This window comes from Pteronotus mesoamericanus, unplaced genomic scaffold, assembly GCF_021234165.1.
Source record: "Pteronotus mesoamericanus isolate MK-2021 breed Mesoamerican mustached bat unplaced genomic scaffold, CSHL_Meso_final contig_64, whole genome shotgun sequence".
Classification (NCBI taxonomy): domain Eukaryota; kingdom Metazoa; phylum Chordata; class Mammalia; order Chiroptera; family Mormoopidae; genus Pteronotus; species Pteronotus mesoamericanus.
The window spans coordinates 3,479,524-3,500,906 of NW_026555224.1; the positions used below are offsets into that span (position 1 = coordinate 3,479,524).

General features: G+C 43.9%; 1 protein-coding gene across 2 annotated transcripts in view; it reads right to left on the reverse strand.

Moving 5' to 3' along the window:
- Positions 1-21,383, reverse strand: part of SCNN1B (sodium channel epithelial 1 subunit beta) — a 60,638-nt gene that overhangs the window by 28,791 nt on the left and 10,464 nt on the right. Inside the window, exon 1 of one of the 2 annotated variants that reach the window (XM_054580956.1) lies at positions 14,477-14,566. The exons of the other annotated variant lie outside the window; for it this stretch is intronic. The gene's annotated coding sequence lies outside the window, so the exon portion shown is untranslated. Of the gene's footprint in view, positions 1-14,476; positions 14,567-21,383 lie in introns of those variants that run through there. 2 annotated transcript variants of the gene reach the window in all.

Consider the following 21,383-nt stretch of genomic DNA (forward strand, 5'->3'; position numbering starts at 1 on the left):
ACTTTGTTTAAGTCAAGGAGGACTTCTCAGCTGACTCTAAGCAGGCCCTTAACACCTTTTAGACCTCCCTTAATCTCCCAGTTGAACAATGAGGCTTCAGGCCTAGAGCCTTATCAGGCAGCAGTATCTACTCAGAAGTAACAATATTCTGTTTTCCCTGGGTTTGTTTGTAAGTAGGATCATCTATTTATGTCAAGAGATACTGGCTTGCTAGCTCAGTTGCTTAGAGAAGTGTCCCAATACGCCAAGGCTGTGGGTTCTATCCCAGGTCAGGGTAAATACAAGAATCAACAAATGCATGTGTAAATGGGTGGGACAACAAATTGATCTCTCTCTCAAATCAGTGTTTAAAAAATTAAAAAAATAAAAGAGATACTGGCTTTTAGTTCAGGTACTTAAATACACACTTTTTAAAAAAGGAACATCTTCAGTAAATAATAGTAGAGCAGGCAGCAACAACTGTGACAATGACGGGTCAAAGTGTGTTGCTACCGGCTTCTATCCTAACTATAGTTTGGCTGCTGGGAGATCAGCCAAGAATCAATAAATGTTACAAACAATTTTATGTCAGATTCCATCCCCAAGGTGATAAATGGTCTGTGTTTGGAATGTATACACAGCTTGTGTAGAAAGTTTTAAGTCTGTTTACAGCTTAAACCAACCCAAACAAGTGAAGTGGAGATGGAGTTCCTGACATGGGTGCAGGGAGAGTGGACGCCGTCGTGCCTCAGAGAGTCCCCGATTATTGCCTACATCTTGGACCCCAGTAGCCTCAAACGATTCTGGCAGCAAGTTCAAAAATGACAAATGCTGTGTGCACCCGTTTCTGTTTTCTTCTAAGAGAAAAAGTCCACTCACTTTCGGAGAAAAATGTTCCCTGAGGTTGGACTCAGTCTCCAGGTGGAAGGGTAATTGGGAGCCCAGTGTGCGTCACTACGTATTTTGACCAAAGAGACGTAAATGTTATTCTTCTTATTATTGTCAGAAGAAGGTCAATTATTCTGAGTCTTCTGAATAAGAGGTTGCATGGGTGACTCAGGAGCTGTACTGGGTTTGCAAAAGGTTTTTTTTCCCCCTTAGTCCAGTATTATTTATTTATATTTAATTAATTAATTGATTTCTTTTAGCAACAGAGGAAGGGGGAGAGGGAGAGAGAAAAAAAATCATTGATGTGAGAGACAAACATCTACTGGTTGCCTTGTATGCTCCCTGACCTGGGACCGAACCCAAAACCCAGGATGTGCCCTGACAGGAAATTGTACCAGTGACCTTTTGCTTTGTAGGACAACACTCAACCGAGCCACACTGGTCAGCTCTCCTTAGCTCATTATTTTTTTTTAAATCCCTTTTTGAAATAACAGCTTTATCAATATATAGTTCACATATCATAGAACTCATCCATTTAAAGTGTAGAATTCAAAAAATATATATAAAGTCTAAAATTCAGTGGATTTCAGTATATCCACAGAGTTGTTCGGCTATTACCGCAATAAATTTTAAAACATTTTTGTCTCCCCCAGAAAGAAACTTTCCATCATCAGTCACTCCTCATTCTTCCCTGCACCCTCCCGCACCCTAAGCAACCAACCGCTAATCTATTTTCTGTCTGTAGATTTACCTATTTTGGACATTCCATGTAAATGAAACCGTATATTATGTGGTCCGTTGTGACTGTTTCCTTTCACTTAGGATGTTTTCAAGGTTCATCCATGTTGTAGCATGTATTAATATTTCATTCCTTTTATTGTAAAATATTCCCTATTATGGATATGTCACATTTTATTTATACATTCGTCTATTAATGGACACTTGGCTATTATGAATAATCCTTCTATACACATATTTGTACAAGTTTTGGTGTGGACATCTTTTCATTTCTCTTGGGTATATATCTAGGAGTAGATGTACCCATTGGATTATACAGTCATTCTATGTTTAACCTTTTGAAGAACTGCCACACTGTATTCCATGGTGGCTGTACGGTTTTACATTCCCACTAGCAGTGTATGAGAGTTCCAATTTCTCCACATCTTCTTCCAACCTTTCTATTAGCCATTAAAAAAATTATTATAGCAATCCTAATGGGTGTAAAGTGGTGGCTTATTCTGATTTTGATTTATACTTCTTGATGACTAATGTTGATATCTTTTTATGGGTTATTGGCCACTATAGTCATTATATGGCCAATAAATCTTTGGAGTAATATGTATTCAGAGTCTTTGCTCATATTTTAATTGGTTTATTTGTCTTTTTATTACTAAGTTCTAAGAGTTATTTATATATTCCATATAAGTTCTTTATTAGATATAGGATTTGCAAAAATGCTTATTCTGTGGGCTATATTTTTACTTTCTTGATGGTGTCCTTTGAAGCACAAAACTTTTAATACTGATAATACCTAATTTGTCTATATTTCTTTTGTTGTTTGTGCTTTAGTATGTCATATCCAAGAATCCTTTGCCTCATCCAAGGTCATAAAGACTTACTCCTATTATTTATTCTAAGAGTTTTATAATTTTAGCTCTTATATTTAGATCTTTGATCCAGTTTGAATTGAAAATCTGTGCAATGTTGGAGTAGGCAAAGATATTTAAGATAGGTCACTAAATCAAGAATCAGAAAAGAAAAGAACCTATAAAGTGTACTTAATTAAAATTAAAATCTTATCTTCAAAAGACTCTGTTAAAAAATGAAAGAGCAAACCACTGGGGGAAAATACTTGTAATAATATGTCTGACAAAGAATTTGCATGCAGTTATATATAGAGTTTTTAAAAAATAAGAAGACAAAGGTCCCAACAAGAAATGAGCAAAAGATTTGAAAAGACACTTTATAAAAGATGATATATGAATGATCCGTAAGCACGTGAAAAGATGTTTAACTTCATTAGTCATTGGGGAAATGCAAATCAAAACCACAATCAGATGCCACCGCCCACCCACTAGATCTGACAGCACTCAGTGTGAGTGAGGATGTGGAGCAATCAGGACTCTCCTACATGACTGGTTGGAATGTAAATGGTACAGTCACTTTGGAAAACAGTTTGGAAGTTTCTCATCAAGTTAAAAGAATAGTTATCATATGACTTAGCAATTCCATTTTTATTTATCCATGAGGACTGAAAATATGCTCAAGAACTTTCACATATATATTTATAACAGCCTTATTCATTAGTAACCCCAAACTAAAAACAAGCCAAATGACCACCAATGAGTGAGTAAACAAATACGGACATATCCATACAATGGAAAACTTCTTAGCAATGAAAAGGAACCAACGACTGACGCATACAACACGGATGCATGTTTAAAAATTATTGCTGAGTAAAAGAAGCTAGACACAAAAAATCCTATGTATGATTCCATTTCTATGAAGCTCTAGAAAAGAAATATTAATCTAGAGTGACAGAAGACAGAACTATGAGTCCCTAGGCCTAGGGTTACGAGTGGACTGACTAGAAAGATTCATAAGGGAACCTTTTGGAAATATTCTACATTTTGAATGCGATGGCATTTAATTGGCTGCAAACATTTGTAAATACTCTTCAGACACTGCACTTAAAGTGGAGATATTTTATGGTATATAAATTATATTTAAAGTTTTAAAAGAATACTTAAATCTATTGCCATCTCAAAATCAAGATTTCACATTTTAAAAAAATCTAAACTTTCTCCTTCTTTTGGAAAACCAGAATGATCTGACAAGTGTCCCCGCATGGCACCATTCTGCTAGATCTGCGTGGCAAGCAGCTGCTCCCTGAGGTGGAACCTGCGCTCCCATTCGCCCTGATTCTCTCATTCCCAATTTTCTTACATGGAGCCCGCTCTATTCATTTTTTTATTCACTGCTTTGACATATATGGACATCTGACTTAGTGACCCCTGTAAATTGTAGGTTAGATGCTTTAATTAAAATCCCCTGTACTTATTTTTGCACCAAAACCTCAATTACCCAAGGCTATCAGGGAGCAAGTGTTCTGGGTAGCTGGATTTTGATAGTTAATTGAAGAGTCATCTGAAAATGCATTTGACTCTGGTTATTGAAAAATCTTTCATAGTTCTGCCTCTGCTAGGGCAGCCCCAGAACAGAACTGGCTGTCCTCGAGCAACTGGCCAGGGTCAGAGCTACAGATGGGCTCACTACCCAGGCTGGAGGTGGACCAGGAAAACTTTAGGAGAGCAGTCGGACTCTCTCCAGGGGCCAAGACGTGCACTGGATGCCATCTCTATTTATAAACGCAAACATGTGCATTTCAGGCACCCAGTTTTTGGTCTCTAATTGCCATTCCTGACCAAAAGAAACCAGGGCTTCTTATAAAAATGACTCGTACCACTTTTGGTGCAGGAAATGTACAAGGTGAACTTGGGATATCGTATCACACCAGAAAGCAAAAGAAGGTACCAAAGACTACTGGAGTCACTCAAAAGGACCCATGGAAGGGGTTCTCACTGGCAAAGGTGGAACAATTTGAGCATCTTAAAAAAAACTGCAATGAATTGAAACATTAAATGCATAAAAATCTGTGAGGTCATAATAATAATGAAAAAGGGGGAGTAAGGAAATCATTAATGTTATTAATAAACGGGTCCTACTCAGGTTGTTTTTACCTGTATTTGGGGCAGCCATTATTTCAGTAAACTGCTTAATTTACTGTAAGGGCCTGCAAATTTCAACTTGAAATCTAGCCCAAGGCCTATTTCTGTACAGCCCTTGAGCTGAGAGTAGCTTTTATGTTATGAAAGGGTTGTAAAAAGAAGACAATGTGACAGAAGCATATGTGGCTTGCAAAGCCGAGACTATTAACTACCTGGCTTATCACAGGAAAAGTTTGTTGACTCCTCTTCTACTGTGCCCTGCATATTAGCATTTAGCAAAAAGAAATTTTTTAAATGGGTTTTCATGTCAGTATTCATAAATTCAATGTTTCCCAAACATCAGTCATTTTCATACAGCTTTACAATTTTTTGCTAAATGCCTATAGCACTTTTATCATTATTTACTTAATATATAACATAACCTCAATTCACTTTTTTGCTTAAAAAAATTTCAGCCTTGTCTGAAGTAATACTATGAATACTAAGCAATACTATGCCTGTGAAACGTTAGATTAGCTAAACCACTTTTTGCCTAATACACATGTAAATAACTTCATTATTTGAAAAAGTGCTCCTCTGTGTACCAAAGTTGGCTTGCTTACCACATCCTTTAGGAAATTCTCTGTTAATTATTTTCTATCTGGCTGAGGCATGCACTTGTCTAAAGACATAGGATCTCTTCCAAGTGTTTCCTCCCATGTCTTCCTGCCATCCTTTTGAGTCCATTGGGGTAGGCATAATTATGCTCATTTCACAGAGAGGTGACTAGAGCACAGTGGGACTTAACTATGGTCATAGTGAGTCAGAGGTAGATCTGAAAATGGAAACCAGGTCACCTGGTTTCTGGCCACCTCTTACTGAGGTGAAGCCCCTGACCTCTTGCACCCATTCTGGTGGGTGTTGGAGAAGTCTGCAATGTAGCAATGGGGCTAGCCTCCTCCTCTGTGTGTGTACATGCGCCTCATTTGCCTAAGGCTGTGCTGTCCATCAGCTATTGGTCTTCCCATAAAGTCAAACCCAGTGTGACTAAGGGAGGTGCTAAGGAAGGTGGCTCCCTCCAAGTCTTCCTGGAGAGGAAACACAATGGTCTTATTTGAGCTGACCAGAGAAGAAGAACTCTGCCAAGGTATATAGTAAAGTGGAAGAAGAGAAAGGGAAGATCAATACATAAAGCCTGTATGCACTTGTGTAAAGAAAAGAAAGTGTAGAGGTATTTGCCAGAATGTGGTCAGAAGAGTGGCTGTCCGAAAGGAAATGAGGTGGCTGGGGAGACTAACAAATGAGTTGCTTCCTTTGTGCCTTTTGTATTTTGGACCATATCAATATATTTTTTTAAAAAATTAGATTTCCTGGCATAATATCAGTTAGTACATATCAAGGTTTAATCTATCCATTTACTCAGTCAGTAACTATTGAGTACCAATTGTGTGCTCAGCACTGTTCTAGGTGCCAAGCTTCCATTAGTAAACAAACAGTAAAGAAATGAACCCCTAGGCTCCACCCCTTACAGTGTAACAGGTGCACTGTGGCAAAGAAATATGGCCCAAATGAAAAAACAGATCAAAACTGCAGAAAAAGAACTAAGTGACAAGGAGATAGCCAACCTATCAGATGTAGAGTTCAAAACACTGGTAATCAGGGTGCTCAGAGAAAAGATTGAGTACCGCCACAAAATAAAGGAAGAAGTGAAGACTATGCAACATGAAATAAAAATATACAAGGAACCAACAGTGAAGAGAAGGAAACCAGGACTCAAATTAACTATTTGGAACACAAGGAAGAAATAAACAGTCAAACAGTACAGAATTAAGAAACAGCAATTCAAAAAAATGAGGAGAGGCTTAGGAATTTCTGTGACAACTTTAAACATTCCAACATCAGAATCCTAGGGATGCCAGAAGGAGAAGAGGAAGAGCAAAAAATTGAAAACTTATTTGAGCAAACAATGAAGGAAAATTTCCCCGATCTGGTGAAGGAAATAGACATGTAAGTACAGGGAGCTCAGAGAATCCCAAAGAAGTTGGACCCAAGGAGGAACACACCAAGACACATTGTAATTAAATTACCCAAGATTGTTTCAGCCAAGATGGAGGCATAGGTAAGAACACTTCTCTTCCTTGCACAACCAAAATAAGAATAACAACCAATTTAAAAACAAAAAACAACCAAATTAACAGAAAATCAAACTGCATGGAAGTCTGACAACCAAGGAGTTAAAGAGTAAACATTCATCCAGACTGATGGAGGGACGGAGACTGGAAGTGTGGGGTGGAGAGGACCCCAGTAAGTTTGCGTCTGGTAGCTGGGATTTCCCACATTTGAGTGTGGATAAGCCAGGAAGAACAAATGGGGAGCCAGACACACACCACAACCCAGGATTCCAGTGTGGGGAAATAAAGCCTCAAAAGCTCCGGCTGTGAAAATGTGTGGGGGTTGCAGCAGCAGGAGAAACTGCTAGCCTCACAGGAGAGTCCGTTGGAGAGACCCACAGGGTCCCTAAACTTACACAAACCCACCAAGGAATCAGCACCAGAAGGGCACAATCCACTTGTAGGTAGTGGGGTAAGTGACTGAAAGTGGGGCAAGAGCCCAGCAAGTGACACTGTCCCCTCTCTGACCCCTTCCCCACATACAGTGCCACAACACAATGAAGTGGGTTGTCCCACCCTGGAGAATACCTAAGGCTCCACCCCTTACAATGTGACAGGTGCACCGAGACAAAGAAATATGGCCCAAATGAAAGAAAAAAAGAAACAAATGAACCCCTGATGTTGTGTTGCCCACATGCACACAGGAGACAAAAAATATTAAAAAAAAATTTTAATTGATGCTGATTGGAGTTTTTTTTTTTTAAATTGTGATATGAAATTAAGAACTGGTAGCTGTGATCAAGTCCTTAATTATTATAAAGGATGAATATATGCAAAGTATGTTTCCTGTCTTTGTATAGAGGCATTATTGTCCTGGCTCATGGGGATGTCTTTCTGATTAATCAGTGGATGTGTACTTACTTATATGTGTGTGTGCAAGCAGGTAAGGAAGAGAGAATGAGTTATGTTTAAAAAATTCCGTATAGCAGTCATCAGATTCACAAAAATTAAAACATTTTGCAATACCAGGTATTGGCCAAGCTTTGAGGAAAAGCACAACTTCACATGCTGATGGGGTGTAAGATGGTGCAGTCATTTGGAGAGTAACTGGTCATCTCTATTGCATTTAGAATGTGATGACTAGGACCCAACACTTCTACTTCTTGCACATGTTGTGCACATGAGCTTGCATGCATGGGTGCATGCATGCCTGTGTGAGCACAGTAAGAACAGTGACTGCAACTTTGTAGTACTGTCAGACTGGAAACAACCTCACTGCCCAGAAGGAAAAGGCTGCCGTGAGATTGATGGGATGCAAACCACAGTTGCAGGAGCTGTGGGAGCAAAGCAAGGAAGGGTAGCTTCATTTCAGGCCGCTTGCTGGGGAATTTGGGGAGAAGTGTCAATAGGTGCTTCAGGTGAGTGGAGGTGTTAATACAGTTGGCCTCTGGGTGACCAGGTTGGATGGGCCGGTCTGGGGCTGCTGGAGGTCCTGCCCTCATTGCCACCGGCACATGCTGCCTTGTCCCTTGACTATAGCATGTGATAAAAATACGCTCACTCTTTGTTCGCTGTGGTGTAAGTGGTTGAAAGACACTGGTTTTGGAGTGTTTTCACATTCATTCCAGCCCTGAAATGCCAAGAATTTGTGGCAAAATCATGCTGACATCACCACTGAGTCCTCTGTGGCAGGGTCATCAATAGGTCACTCTCTTCTGTCTCTATGGTGTCCAGGCAGTGGTCATACTCTCGCACCCTATGGAGACGTCTTTTGGGGTCATTGCCCCATTCTTTTGGTGTGGTGTCTGGGGGTGATGTGAGGCACGTTGGTAGGTGTCCCACTGTTTCTCTCAGTGTTGGGGTGAGGGTGGAGTCACTCTCTCATTCTATGGGGCAGTGAAACCCTCCAAGGGCAGTGAGGAAGTACTGGCCACAGCACAGAGGGGCACATCCCATGGTTTTTGACAGGTCACCAAAGGCCCAACGTGAAGGACTCAGAAATGACTTGCGTTCCCACTGAGGAGCAGGCAGAGTGAGGCTTGGGAGTCAGGCGTCAATTAGGGTCTGGCTCTCCTGTTTCCTCAAGGGAGGGGCTCAATCCATGACAACAATAGGTTGGCCTTTTGGAGTCATCTGTAAAGTGGGGATAATAGTACTCATGCCTTCAAGGTTGTTGTCAGGATTCAATGGGATAAAATGCACGGGAAGCACTTAGATCAGTGCCTGCACATTGTTTGTTTGATTGCATGGCTGCTGCTATTATTATTTTATGCAAGGAGCAGAATCATTCAAAATGACCCTGAGTTGTTGGGACTATCATTTCTGGTGAAACAGCCAGCTGAAGAAGTGGCACCCAGTCTCCGCTCCTTGTGGGACTGAGTCCTTCCCTGGCAAGGAAATCCCATGGTGTCCACAGTCTCCAGTGGTGGGTAACTGGCTTTCTCAGACAACTCCTGTAAACAGCTACAGGTAAACCCAGCCTGCCTGACACCAGCAACCGTATATGCAGCCTGTGTGCACTGGCTACTGAGAAGACCACTGCCTACACTCGTCCTATATGAAGGGAGACCCAGGGGGCTGGTGGTCGCTGCCCTAAAGTGGAGCCCTCACGGCTCCAGCAGGTGTCCTGGCCCTGTGCGTCCCTCACCTGATGATGGGAGCCTGGGGGAGCAATGCACTCTACTGCTGACTCTAGCCTGTGGTTTCCCTGTCGAGCCCTTCCTGTACCCTACCCCCATGGTGGTGTAGATTTACCCCACCCCTCTGCATGGCTGCTGCCAGCCCACAGGATGCAGGTGGTGATGCAGAGCCCAGACCTGGAATACAGACCCCCTTCCTCCTGGGCCAATTTTAAGCTACCCTGGCTGTGAGTGGCGGAGGCTTCCTGTCGAAGACTGGCTGCATCAAGCTGGAGGGCAGGGGACCCCACCCTGTGCCCTTTCCTCCCTGTATCTTCTTTAAAACCTCAGGAAATCTGGTCATGACTCAGGTGCCAGCATTCTCCCTTTGTCCCCAGGAAAAACAAAATCATCTTTCCTGAAGAGGCCAATTAGGCATGAGTTTTGTAATCTGGGGTGCTGGGAAAGGAAGGAAGCCTGTTAGGCCAAAGTTGTGGGCACTGGTTACGGTCAAGGAGAGTTCAGAATGGAGCAGTGACCATGAGAGGAGCCAGCATGGGCAAAGCAAGTGGGGCAGGGCCTGCTGCCATCCTCACTCCAACCCTAAGCCAGGCTCCCTCTTGCCACCTGCCAGCTTGGAGGGGTCGTGCTGTGCCACCCTGGATGAAAGATGAGTGATTACGTCAGTGCTCAGAGCTGTTGCCGGTGGAAAACACTGGCCACACCTTGCAGGGAGCATATAGCAGGGGCATTGGAAAACCTGGCCTGGTCTGTAGATGTGAAGCCACAACCTGCCCTGCCATGCCCTCCCTCCCCACAGTCAGCTCAGTGGAGGCCTGGAGCACAGGAGACACCCTTGCTCAGAGCTGAGCACACCACATCACATGAAAAGCAGGCTGTACGGTCCACAAGAGACAGGCTTTTGGGAGGCAACGCTCTGTCAACACTTCTCAGTAGACTGATATTCCTGGGGGAAGCAAGGCCTCTATAGCTCCAAGAATGGCTGCTTCCACCTGCTTCACACCTAATCATTGGGGCACCAGGAAAGATTGTACCGGGTGCGCCTGTTCAGGCTGGAAGCTTCAGGATGGGAGCCGAGGTCCAACCCATGCTCCATGAGCCCAGTAGCAGCCCTGCAGGGTCTGTACCCACACTCAGTGGCATCTTTCCAATTTGCTCCAAGGAACCATCTGGGCTAGCAGGTGCAGTCCTGCCAAACATTGGCTCTGCCTGTAGCCTTCAACATTTGGCTGAGCTGGGCCTCATTTTCAAAGGAAGAGTCTCCCATCCCTTGGCTGGAATGTGGTGGTGAATTTCCCCCAGTAGAAGAAATCCAATAAAGACTCTTCTTTCGAGGTTCAGGGTTACTAATTATATGTTTTCTAATACAACACAAATGATTGCTAGTGACATGAAAGACCTTTATCAGCACACCATCTAAAAACCATCTCCACATGTCACACTGCACAAGGAGACAGATTCAGCCAAGATCCTCCCTTGTCTCATAAGCTCACCAGATTAGGTAAAATACCTCTCCACTTGCGACTCAAGGACAACCCACCAAATGGACCCCTTGGCCTCTAGCTGCTATGCAAGGCCACATTCTCACAAAAGCCACTCTGTGGGTTTTTCTACCACTGGCCTCAGATGACATCAGTGTCCAACCTAGGAGTAGTCTGGCACATGTCCTGCCACCCCAGCCCAAAGACATCAGATGTGGCCGGAGCTGCCAGAAGCCACCACCCCTTCTTTAAATGGCCTTTTAAAGGAGAAATAAGCACCCACTTGGCCTCTGGCCAATGTGTTAAGCCGTGCCAGGAGACCAGAGTGCTCCTGGTTTGTCATTTCCTTGTTCACCTGGTGGCCAAGTACCATAGGTAGGTTTTAAAGGTGACCACATCTTGTGACAATGAAACCCTCACTGCCTGTCTTCTCTGCATGGACACAGATGGTCATGGCAAGAAAATCTAAATGTCCAACAGAGCAGAAGGATGCAACAAACCACGATACAAGCACAAGATGAAATATTTGGTTAATTATTTTTGCTAAAAAAATGTTATAGGTATTTATGTATATAGGAAAAACATTTGCATGGAATTAATCAGAATGTTTATACTGATTATTTTTGGGTAGGAGGACCTGTAGTTATTTTTACAAATATTTTTAGTTTATCTGTAGTTTGTAACTTTTATTCCACTAGGAATGAACAGATAATGTTTATATGATTAAAAACAATTAATGAAAAAATTATTTTTTATATCAACATGGAAAAATGTTTATGATAGAATATTACTTGATGAAAGTGAGATTATATCCTTATGGAAAAATAAATTGTCAGGGAGAAGGGTTGTTAGGCAGTGAGAATTATAAAAAGACTTTTTAAAATGGAGGCTTCTGCAGAATGGTATACCTGCAGGAAAGGCTAACCCATGACTCTCTGCATAGGGGAGAGGCTCAGGGCTTGGGTGCTGGAGCCAAACTTTGAATCCAGGTGTGCTGTGCAACCTTGGGCAAGCTATATGGTGACTCTGTGCCTCCATTTTCTCATCTGAATACTGGGGACAATACCATACCTACCTTTGCAGGTGTTTTCTAAACACCGTTTGACAATGCCTGGTTTACAGCAATATATGTATATTGGCTCTAACTAGCTTTTATTTTTCAAGGGCCTATGTAAGTGATAAAAATGATTGTTTTCCAAATACAAATGGAACACTGCAGCATTTAAAATGAACAAGTACATGCATATCTGCAAATGATGGCAACCAGACAAATGCCACTCAGCTCTTAGGTGGTAATATGCAAAGGACATGGGAACTAAATTTTTTTTTTTGATACTGAAAGTTATGAAAATCACAAAAGAAATTTACACAAGGAAAAGGAACCTCTGACTGCACTTTCTTTGAACTTCAGTACATCCTAAGGGCACAGATCCGGGGACCCCCTTCCTGGTGATGATCCAACATCCACCTCCTAGGAGTCAGTTTTACTAGCTCCCGCCAAGAGCTGAGAGTCAAAAGCCTAGAACCATTTTATATTTTTAAAGACTGACACATACCTGAATAGGATCATCCACAGTAGTGGGAGATACCTGGGACCTCTTCCTATGTCAACATGATCATCCAGAGTCTAAAGAAACTCTGAAGTACACAGACCCATGTAAAAATCTCACTTTAAAAATAAATGCTCAAGTTATGGCACAGGTGGCGACACCAAGGCCCAAGTTCAGAAGCATTTACCACAATGTTGCAAGACAGGACCTCCGTGTTCAAAAGTGAACAGACCCGCCCAGCTTCCCGGTGTCGGGAACTCAGATCATGCACCTGTGCTGACTGCTTGTTTCTAGTACCTTCTGGATCCTTGACCCAGCTCACACTGCAAGGTGGAGAAGGTCCAAGGAGCTGCCTTTGAAGACAGGGGCCTGTTGTACTTCAAAGGCAGGTCAAGGATGGACCTGATGGTGGCTGGCTGGGTTTGTACTCTCAGGGATAAGTCTTGACACCCAAGGACAGACCTTGAGTGCTGTCTTCTTGATTTGGGCTGCAACTGGGTATCAATTATACTCTCATTGACTCAATATCTTTCTTTACATTGACTCACTCTTGTTTTTACTTAAATACTAGCTTGAGCTTTGTCCTAAGCAACAATGTCCACAAGAATTATAGAAGAATTTTTTTAAATGGAGGCTTCTATAGAATGGTATACCCGAAACCTATATAATTTTATTAACCAGTGTCACCCACATAAATTCAATTAAATAAGTAAATAAGTAAGTAAGTAAGTAAATAAATAAATGCAGGCTTTTTAGAATTTAGATGTGACTTTAGGGAAAGGGGCAGAGGAAATGCTGTATTGGTTGGGATTAAGTGTCTACTATTTAGCAAAATGGGCTTGTAAAAGAAGTTCAGTTTACTTACTTATTTATTTATTTATTTAGAGAGAGGGGAAGGGATGGAGAAAGAAGAGGAGAGAACCATCGATCAGTTGCTTCTTGTATGCACCCTTACCTGACTAGGGACTGAACCCGTAACCCAGGCCTGTGCCCTGACTGAGAATCAATCCAGCAACCTTTTGCTTTGTGGAACAACACCCAACCCACTGAGCCACACGAGTCAGGGCAAGAAGTTCAGATTAGATATATTCTTCAGCCTGTATTCTAATAGTTGCAACTGTTTTTCAAAAATTTCTGTTACCTTTATAAATAAATTTTTAAAACGCCCCAAAGAAAAGGGTGTTAAATCAACTATGAAAATCTGCTTGGAGTCTCAGCAGCTCAACAATTCTTTCCACAATTTAGGCAGGAGTACCTTCCCTTTCCTCTTGGGGACAGGGTGAGCCAAAGATGGATTTCAGAGGAGGTGGCAGCTTCAGAACCTGTATTTCCTGGAGGGCTCCTGTCTTCCAAACCCTTGTTGACAGAGTCTTGAAGTTGAGTTTACTTCCTTATTGCCAGGGACTTGGCTGCACCAGGCTTTATCCTGTACAATCACATTTACATGGGAAAAGGCCTCACCCACCAGGCCTGATGCCAGGAACTGTGTCATCGCTTCCTAATAGGCAGACAACTTGAGGTGCCAGTGGTGCCTCCCCACCCGAACCATGCAAGCGGCTACTTGCCCAGGGTGGGTGGTGTGTGTTGACAGCCAGCAGGGAAAAATGCAGCCAGTTTCATTTGCTCCCTCCCTGCCAAGGCTGGAGGCAACTTGGAGCAGAGATTATCTGTGAGCCTTGGAAGGTACCAGCGATGTGTGGAAAGTAGGGGTGGAGGAGAGAGGTGGTTACTCCACTAGGAATAAGATGCAATGTCCCTGCCTAGAGTCAGAAAAATAAGGTCAACCTGGTAAAATTTTGAGGCTCATGTGGTAGGTCCAGCTGTTTCTCACTGGGAAACATGAATTATTCTATAATTATTAAAAATGTGAGCTTTGGAGTCAGACAGAGTTGGGCGGAGTCTTGGACCTATCACAGCACCTCTCTGAGCCTCAGTTGTCTCATCTGTAAAAGGGCCAGCAATAACACCTCCCTTCCTGGGCCTTTATTTTCAGGGAGGATTAAAATGAGATAATGCATGTAACGCTCTTCACATAGCGTTGAGGAAATGTCGGCTATTATTATCATTGTTGGGGAAAGAAAGATGAAAACGTGTAGGTGGTTGTTAAATTTACTCACTTACCTGCAATTTAGAAAAGACGGGTGCTGGAAGGGGAATTTCCCAGCTCAGCAGATGACTATGCTTCGGGCTCTGCGCTGCACTTCCCAGAGGCTCAGATGTCACCACGTCCCACTTCTGTTAGAAACTTTTAATAGCTCCCTGTGTCTGTAGAATAAAGGCCAAATCCTTACCTGGTTTTCAACACACCTTTTAGTGTGCCCTCAGCCTACATGTCTCCTTTTATCCCCCTCATTCCCCTTTAAAATAGGGTAGTGCTTAAGAACCTGGTTAGAAATCCCAGCTGTCACTTACTTGCTGTGTGACCTCGTAGAATCGACTTACCCTTTCTGTGCCCTGGTTGTCCGATTTGTAAAATGAGGGAAATAGGATCTACTCATTTCCCAGTCCCCACCGAACCAAAGTCATCTTCCCTTCTTCCTCCCCGTGCCCTGTAGCACCATGATATTTTCGGTGGACGAACTCCTTCTATTTTATTTGCTCCCACATACCTCACATCATCGATATTTATATCCCTCTTTAATCTGTCCTACTGGGTGAGTAGATCCCAGGACAGATTTCTCGAAGCTTGAGCTTGAAACTTGCACACAGTAGTTGTTCAATAAGTATGTCTGACCTTCAGGGCTTGGGCCAGGGTTGACATTCAGCTGGTGTTCTTTGGTTTGGTTTTGAGGGTTGATTATGGCTGGAAACCTCCATAGTTGGAAGATGCCTTTTTACTTAAACATTCTGAATAATTCTGCTGCTTGTGTGTGTATGTGTTGGGGGGGGGGTGTGGGGATAGAGAAAAAGCACCTGGTTTCCTTCTGTCCACCTGCCACTCGGAGCTAAATTGTGTTTATCTGTTGAAGCTCTAACTACCAGGACCTCAGAATGTGACTGCACTTGAAGACAGGGTTTCAAAGGAGATGATTAGGTTATGGGGGGCCAATAGCGTGGGCTCTGATCCAATCTGACTGGTCTCCTTATAAGGAGAGGACTTTTGGACACCCAAAGAGACACTGGATATAAGGTCTCAGAGGAGAGGCCTTATGAGAACACAATAAGAGGGAGGCCAACTGCAAGCCAAGCAGAAGCTCAGGAGGCACCTTGACCTTGGATTTTCAGCTTCCAAACTGTGAGAAAACAAGTTATTGTTGTTTAAGCTGCCCAGTCTATGGTGTTTTGTTATAGCAACCTAAGCAGACTAATACAAAGCTGTCAAAAGAGAAGGAACTAATAGGCATGAGAGTAAGACAGAGGTGAGGAGAGAGGAGGGTGGAGGGCTCCCTAAATCTAGGATTGGGCATACCAGGTCAGTAAGCCTGTCAGCCCCTGTCCCTCCAACCAACAGACTCCATACCCTTCTATGGAAACATACTTCCATATTTCATATTTAACTACCCACCTTGGAACTTCTTCCTCATTGTTAGATTAAAGGCAATAATACATGGCACCTTAAACCTATTATTATTATTTGCCTTTGGCAAAAAGTGAGTGTCCAAAATTTTTGTCCAGAAGGCCTTGCATTTTCCTGCAACAAGTCCCACAACAGCTTTCTACCACACTTAGAGTAAAACCTGAACTGTTTACCATTGTCTCAACGGCTGGCAAGGCCTGGCCTCTGTCCCCCTCCATACACCCCTCCTACCCCGTCCTTTCCTCATTCTGCTCCTCCAATATGCCAAGATCATTTCATCACTGGTCCTCAGCAGCTGCCACAGCTCTCTTGGCTATGCCTCAAGCAATCACTTCACACACACACACACAAGCTGGGCTTCATACTCAGCTACTCTGACTCTGCAGGTTGAGGTGGGCTCTGGTGTCTAATACACATTTTTAAACTTCCACACAGAGTATGATGCACAAGCAAGATTGAGGACCACCACTCTAAATCTTTGTGGAGCTGGCTGCTTCTTTCGAGCCTCAGCTCAAATGCCACACACCCTGGCCCCAACCCCTGGAGCACCCTAGTCCATGGCCGTATTTACACTCTGTAGAACTTATATACCATCAGAGACTATCTGATCCATTCATGTATTTCCATCTGTCTCCTGCCACTAGACTTCTAAATTTCCTGTGGGTGTGCAGGGACTCTCGCCCCCATCTTTGGCCCAGCAGAACTTCTCTGTCCAACACAGAAGCCATCACTCATATTTGGCAAGTATCTAGTGATGGAAATGCCACCGGTGGGCTGAGATGTACCCTCAGTGTAAAACACTATCTAGACCTCAAAGACACTGTATGAAAAAGAGAAACAGAAGATATTAAAAAGAGTTCTGCAAGTGGACAGTGCAGACGGTTGCATGGCAATGTGAATGTACTTAACATCATTGAATGATACACTTAGAAATGCTTAAGATGGTAATTTTGTTGTTTTTTAAATTTACCACAATTAAAAATTTTAAAAAGATGTGTTGACCATAAAAAAATCTCATTAATAACTTTTAATATTAATGACATGTTCAAGTGATGATATTTTGAATATAGGAGTTCCATAAAATATATTATTAAAATTAATTTCACCTGTTTCTTTTTCCTGGTCACTTAAAAAATGTGGCTTTTAGAAAATTTGATGTTGCTTATGTGGGTCTGACTTGGGCTTGCGTTATATTTATATTAAATGGCACAGGCCTAGAACCATGACTAGCACACAGTGGGCACTGAAATAGGAGTTGACTCTCAGAAAGAATACATTTGTGGCCAAATGGGTACTTTTTTGTGCATAAGCAAGCTGTCCTGTCTGCCAGGCTGCAAGATAATGGGGCGGGGGAGGGTGGTGGCTGTGGTAGAGCGGTTCACATAACTAAATAATCATAATTAATATCTATTTTTATGCTGACAGCAGCAGCCACGGTTTGTTGAGCACCTACCGTGTGCCAGATACTGCCTTAGCATTTACCCACACATATCATCTCATTTAACCCTCCAGTCAGTCCTGCCAGGTGTCATCATCTCCCTTCCACAGAGCAGCCGCTGCCCAAGGTCACCCCACTGGTGAGTGGAGAGCCGGGGCTTGCACAAGGGCTGCACAAGGGCTGTCCAAGGCTCCCCACCCCAGGGTCCAGGCCCTGTGTGCAGTCCTGTCACACGGCACTGCCTGGGACAAACAGTAGGCAGGGGCTTCTTGAGCCACCTCAAAGCCGCTGTGAGGCAGCCAGTCTTTGGCCGGAAAGGTCCAGGAAGAGAGTTAAATAATACATAATCTCTGATCAACGCTAGTTCACCCAACCAGATCCAGCCGCCAGCCCTCTCACATTCAAGGACTCTGGGAAACCGGTCCTGGTCAGGGTGGTCATTCTTGTTCAAGGCGGTTGTAGTGGATGGCGCCGGGCCCAGCCTGACCCTCAAGGGGGCCCTGCCAGTGTTCCTGAAGCTGCAGCAGCCACAGCTATCTTCGGGGTGTGGCCTCTTCTCTTCTGTCCTATTGCTGCAGGCTTGGGCTGAAGCAAGACCCCATACCTGGGGTTCGAATCTGCTTAAGCAGTGTCCCCTGTAGTATCTTATGTGGGACCTCCATGGAGGAGGGCTTTTTGTAGAACCTATCAGACCGGGGAAGACGTTTATAATGCACAGACAGAAAATTCTGCCATCTCCAGGCTCCAGTTGTTTTTAAATTGTGGGTTTGAACTTGAGGAAACTGCTTGGGTCTGGTCGAAGAGACAGTTGACCAAGAAAGACCTGATTCCCTCAGCAACAGCTGGGCTTCTGACTTCGGATGGAATAAAGACCCTGTTGTCTAGGGGACCTCCAAGCCCTCTACCTTAGGTGAGAGCCAGTGGGTCAAGCACACACTGCAGAGCCTAGAGCAGTGGTTCTCAAAGTCTGGCTACAGATAAGCTACAGGAGCATTGCCTAGGGACTTGCTACAAAGGCTAATCCTCAGGTCCCACCTCAGGCCTCCTGAATCAGAAACTAAGTTTGAAGAGACCCCCAGGAGACTCTGGGCCATACCAAAATTTGAGAAACACAGCCTATGGCCTTACTACTCAAAATGTACCAGGCCCTCCAGATCATCATCATCTAGCAGCTTGTTAGAGACACAACATGCGGGCCCACTTGACCTGCTGAACTGGAACCTAAACCCCGAGGGACACATGTGCATGTTAATATTTGAAACGTGCCAGGCTATAGACTTCCTTACTGTTAGGTCAGGGTGCTTGAACTCAAATGTTTTCAGGTACCAAGCAGGTGATGTTAAAAAATGAAGCCAAGTCAGATCCAGAGGATTGTTGCCACTTGGAAATGGGGACTTCAAGAGTACTGAACCCAGATGCCACAGTGAAATTTCTGGCTTTAAAAATTACTGCATGGGTTACATAAAATAAGGCCCATGGGGGCCAGCATGCAATCCTGCCCACAGGTCTTGGGGCAAAAAAAAGGTGCTTAAATTCTGGGCAAGCTTTCTGAGCTTGGTCCAGCCCTCCCAGGTGTGGCAAGAGGCACATAGTAGGGGCTGGAACAAAGGTTCCCAAACTCAGCTGCATAGTGGATCTGACGAGAGTCTGATTTACTTTGTCTAGGACATGACCTGAGCATCAAGCTTTTAAAAACCCGGTAGACCTTGCCAGTATGGCTCAGTTGGTTGGAGTGTTGTCCCGTTAACCGACAGGCTGTGGGTTCAATTGCCAGTCAGGACACATGCCTAAGTTGCAGGTTCCATTCTTGGTAAGGGTGTGCATGAGAGGCAATTGATCTATGTTTCTGCCTCTTATTGATGTTTCTCTCCTTCTCTCTCTCTTCCTTCCCCTCTAAGTGTGTCCTTGGGTAAGAATTAAAAAAATATATAAATAACTAATTAAGTAAGTAAATAAATAAAATAAACAGACTCTTTTTTAAAAAAAGTTCCTGGTAATTCCAATATGCAGCAGTTTGGGAACCACGTGCTAGAGCAGGGTCAGCAAACTTTTTAGTGAAGGGCCAAGCAGTAATAGTTTAGGCTTGGTGTGTCACATGATCTTTGTGGCAACTACATGCTGCCACAGTAGTTCAAAAGCAGCCCTATGTAATATTAAATGATAGCGGGTGGGTGTGCTTCCACAATACTTTATTTATGAATACTGAAATTTGAACTTCATGTCATTTGCATATGTGACAGAATAGTATTTTTCTCTTGTGTTTTACCAACCACAGAAACACCATTCTTAGCTCACAAGGCTGCACAAAAAGAGGTGGAGGTCTGAACTTGGCCTTGGTGCTGCAGGTTGCTTACCTCTGGTCTAGAGGAGGAATTGAGGGCATGGAAACCTGGACTGCAGGCCTTTTCCTTCCCAGCATTTGCCCACACAACCTCCCCCGCACAATCTTTGAAACTGTAATAGCACCTGATTTTGAAAAAAATTATGTTGACAAATCCCTATCAAACCCTGGCTTGATCTGGCTTTGGGCCAAAGACTTCATATAGGGCCCCAAATCCTTCATTGCCCTGGCAGGATTTCAGGGAGCTTCCTTCCAATGGGCCAGTCTGAGCCCTGCTTCCCTGGCTGGTGATGTCACTGACCCTTAACTTGTAGTGACCATCTAACTACTCAGTGGACACTGTGCTTAGAGCTTTACCTGAATCACTTTGTTTCCTTCTCATGGTAGCTCCACCAGAGAGGACTAGGATGTACCATTTCTATTATTATAAACCCACTTTTTAGATGAGGAAACTGAGGCACAGAGAGGTCAAGTGATTTGCCCAAAGTCACACAGTGAGCAGAATTGAACTGACATCTGCCTGAATCCAGGGTCTGCTCTTAGAACCACTATGCTACATTGTCTCTAAATAATCTACATCAAGGACAATCAGTAATCCATCACCATCACGGGTCACCGCGATGCCCAGGCACAACCTTCTCAAAGACAAGCGTTGGGCAGCAAGGCTCTCTCTATCATGCCTGGCAACCAGACGTTGCTCAGTCTTCTTTGTCTTGAATGCAGCCAGATCTGGAGCACCCAAGATCAATTCTGTACGGCCTCCAGGAAGAAGCAGGCTCACAGAGCTGCCCCACAGGGCTGTGCACTGCACAGCTCTAAGGGGCATCATTCGCAGTGTATTCTATGTGAATGACATCCCTGGAGCTGTGAAGCATACAACCTACACAGTTGTTTGTGGCAGCACTGGAGACTGGAAGTGAGATGTTCAGGGCTGACTGGCGTAGGATTGACCTTAGGTGCCCACCATTACTGCAATTCAGAAACCTATCATCAAAAAGGGGGAAGGGTCCAGAAGGAAATGGCACCATGGATGGTGGGGGTCTGGGCTGGCAGCTTCAGGGAACCTTTTGGGTCAGGAGCAGCGAGAGGTTGGCTCTTGCTGGAACCTCCTCCATCCAGCGTGGAAAAAGACCCTGCCCTCTGATCTCTCCCAGGCTGGAGAGATCACATATCCAGCTCTGAACTCTTATCGCATGTTCCAGGCGAGAGATGTCCTTCTCATACCTCTACACCCTGGATTTTTAGGGGGGGGAATGGGCCCTTGAGTGGTCTCTTCAGTCCTGCCGCCAAGCTGCCCTGTGCTGTCCCGCCACGCTGTCCTCATACTGGCTGGGCAGCACCTGTCCCTCAACATTCAGAGCTGCTGGGAGCTCCTGATCAAGTGCCCCAAGCTCTCCCTTAACTGCTGTTCCCCTTCTTCTCCTGGGCTTGTTTTCTTTTATGATTTGAGCCAGGCCCAGGCCTTTACACACACCAGCTCCTGTGACCCTCATCACAACCCTATGAGGCAGGAACTGTGATCACTTCTATTTTACGGACAAGGGCTCTTGCCACTTGCCCAAAGTCACACAGCTAGGAAGTGTCAAAACTAAGAATCAAATTTATGTCTTTCAGACATTAGAACCCAAAATATTAATCTTTCTAGAGGATGGATGTGTCACGTCTTCCGGGTCTGTTTTTCATCTGCACGTTGGACCGTGGGTCTGGGAAGTCATGTGGGTGTCCATGATAC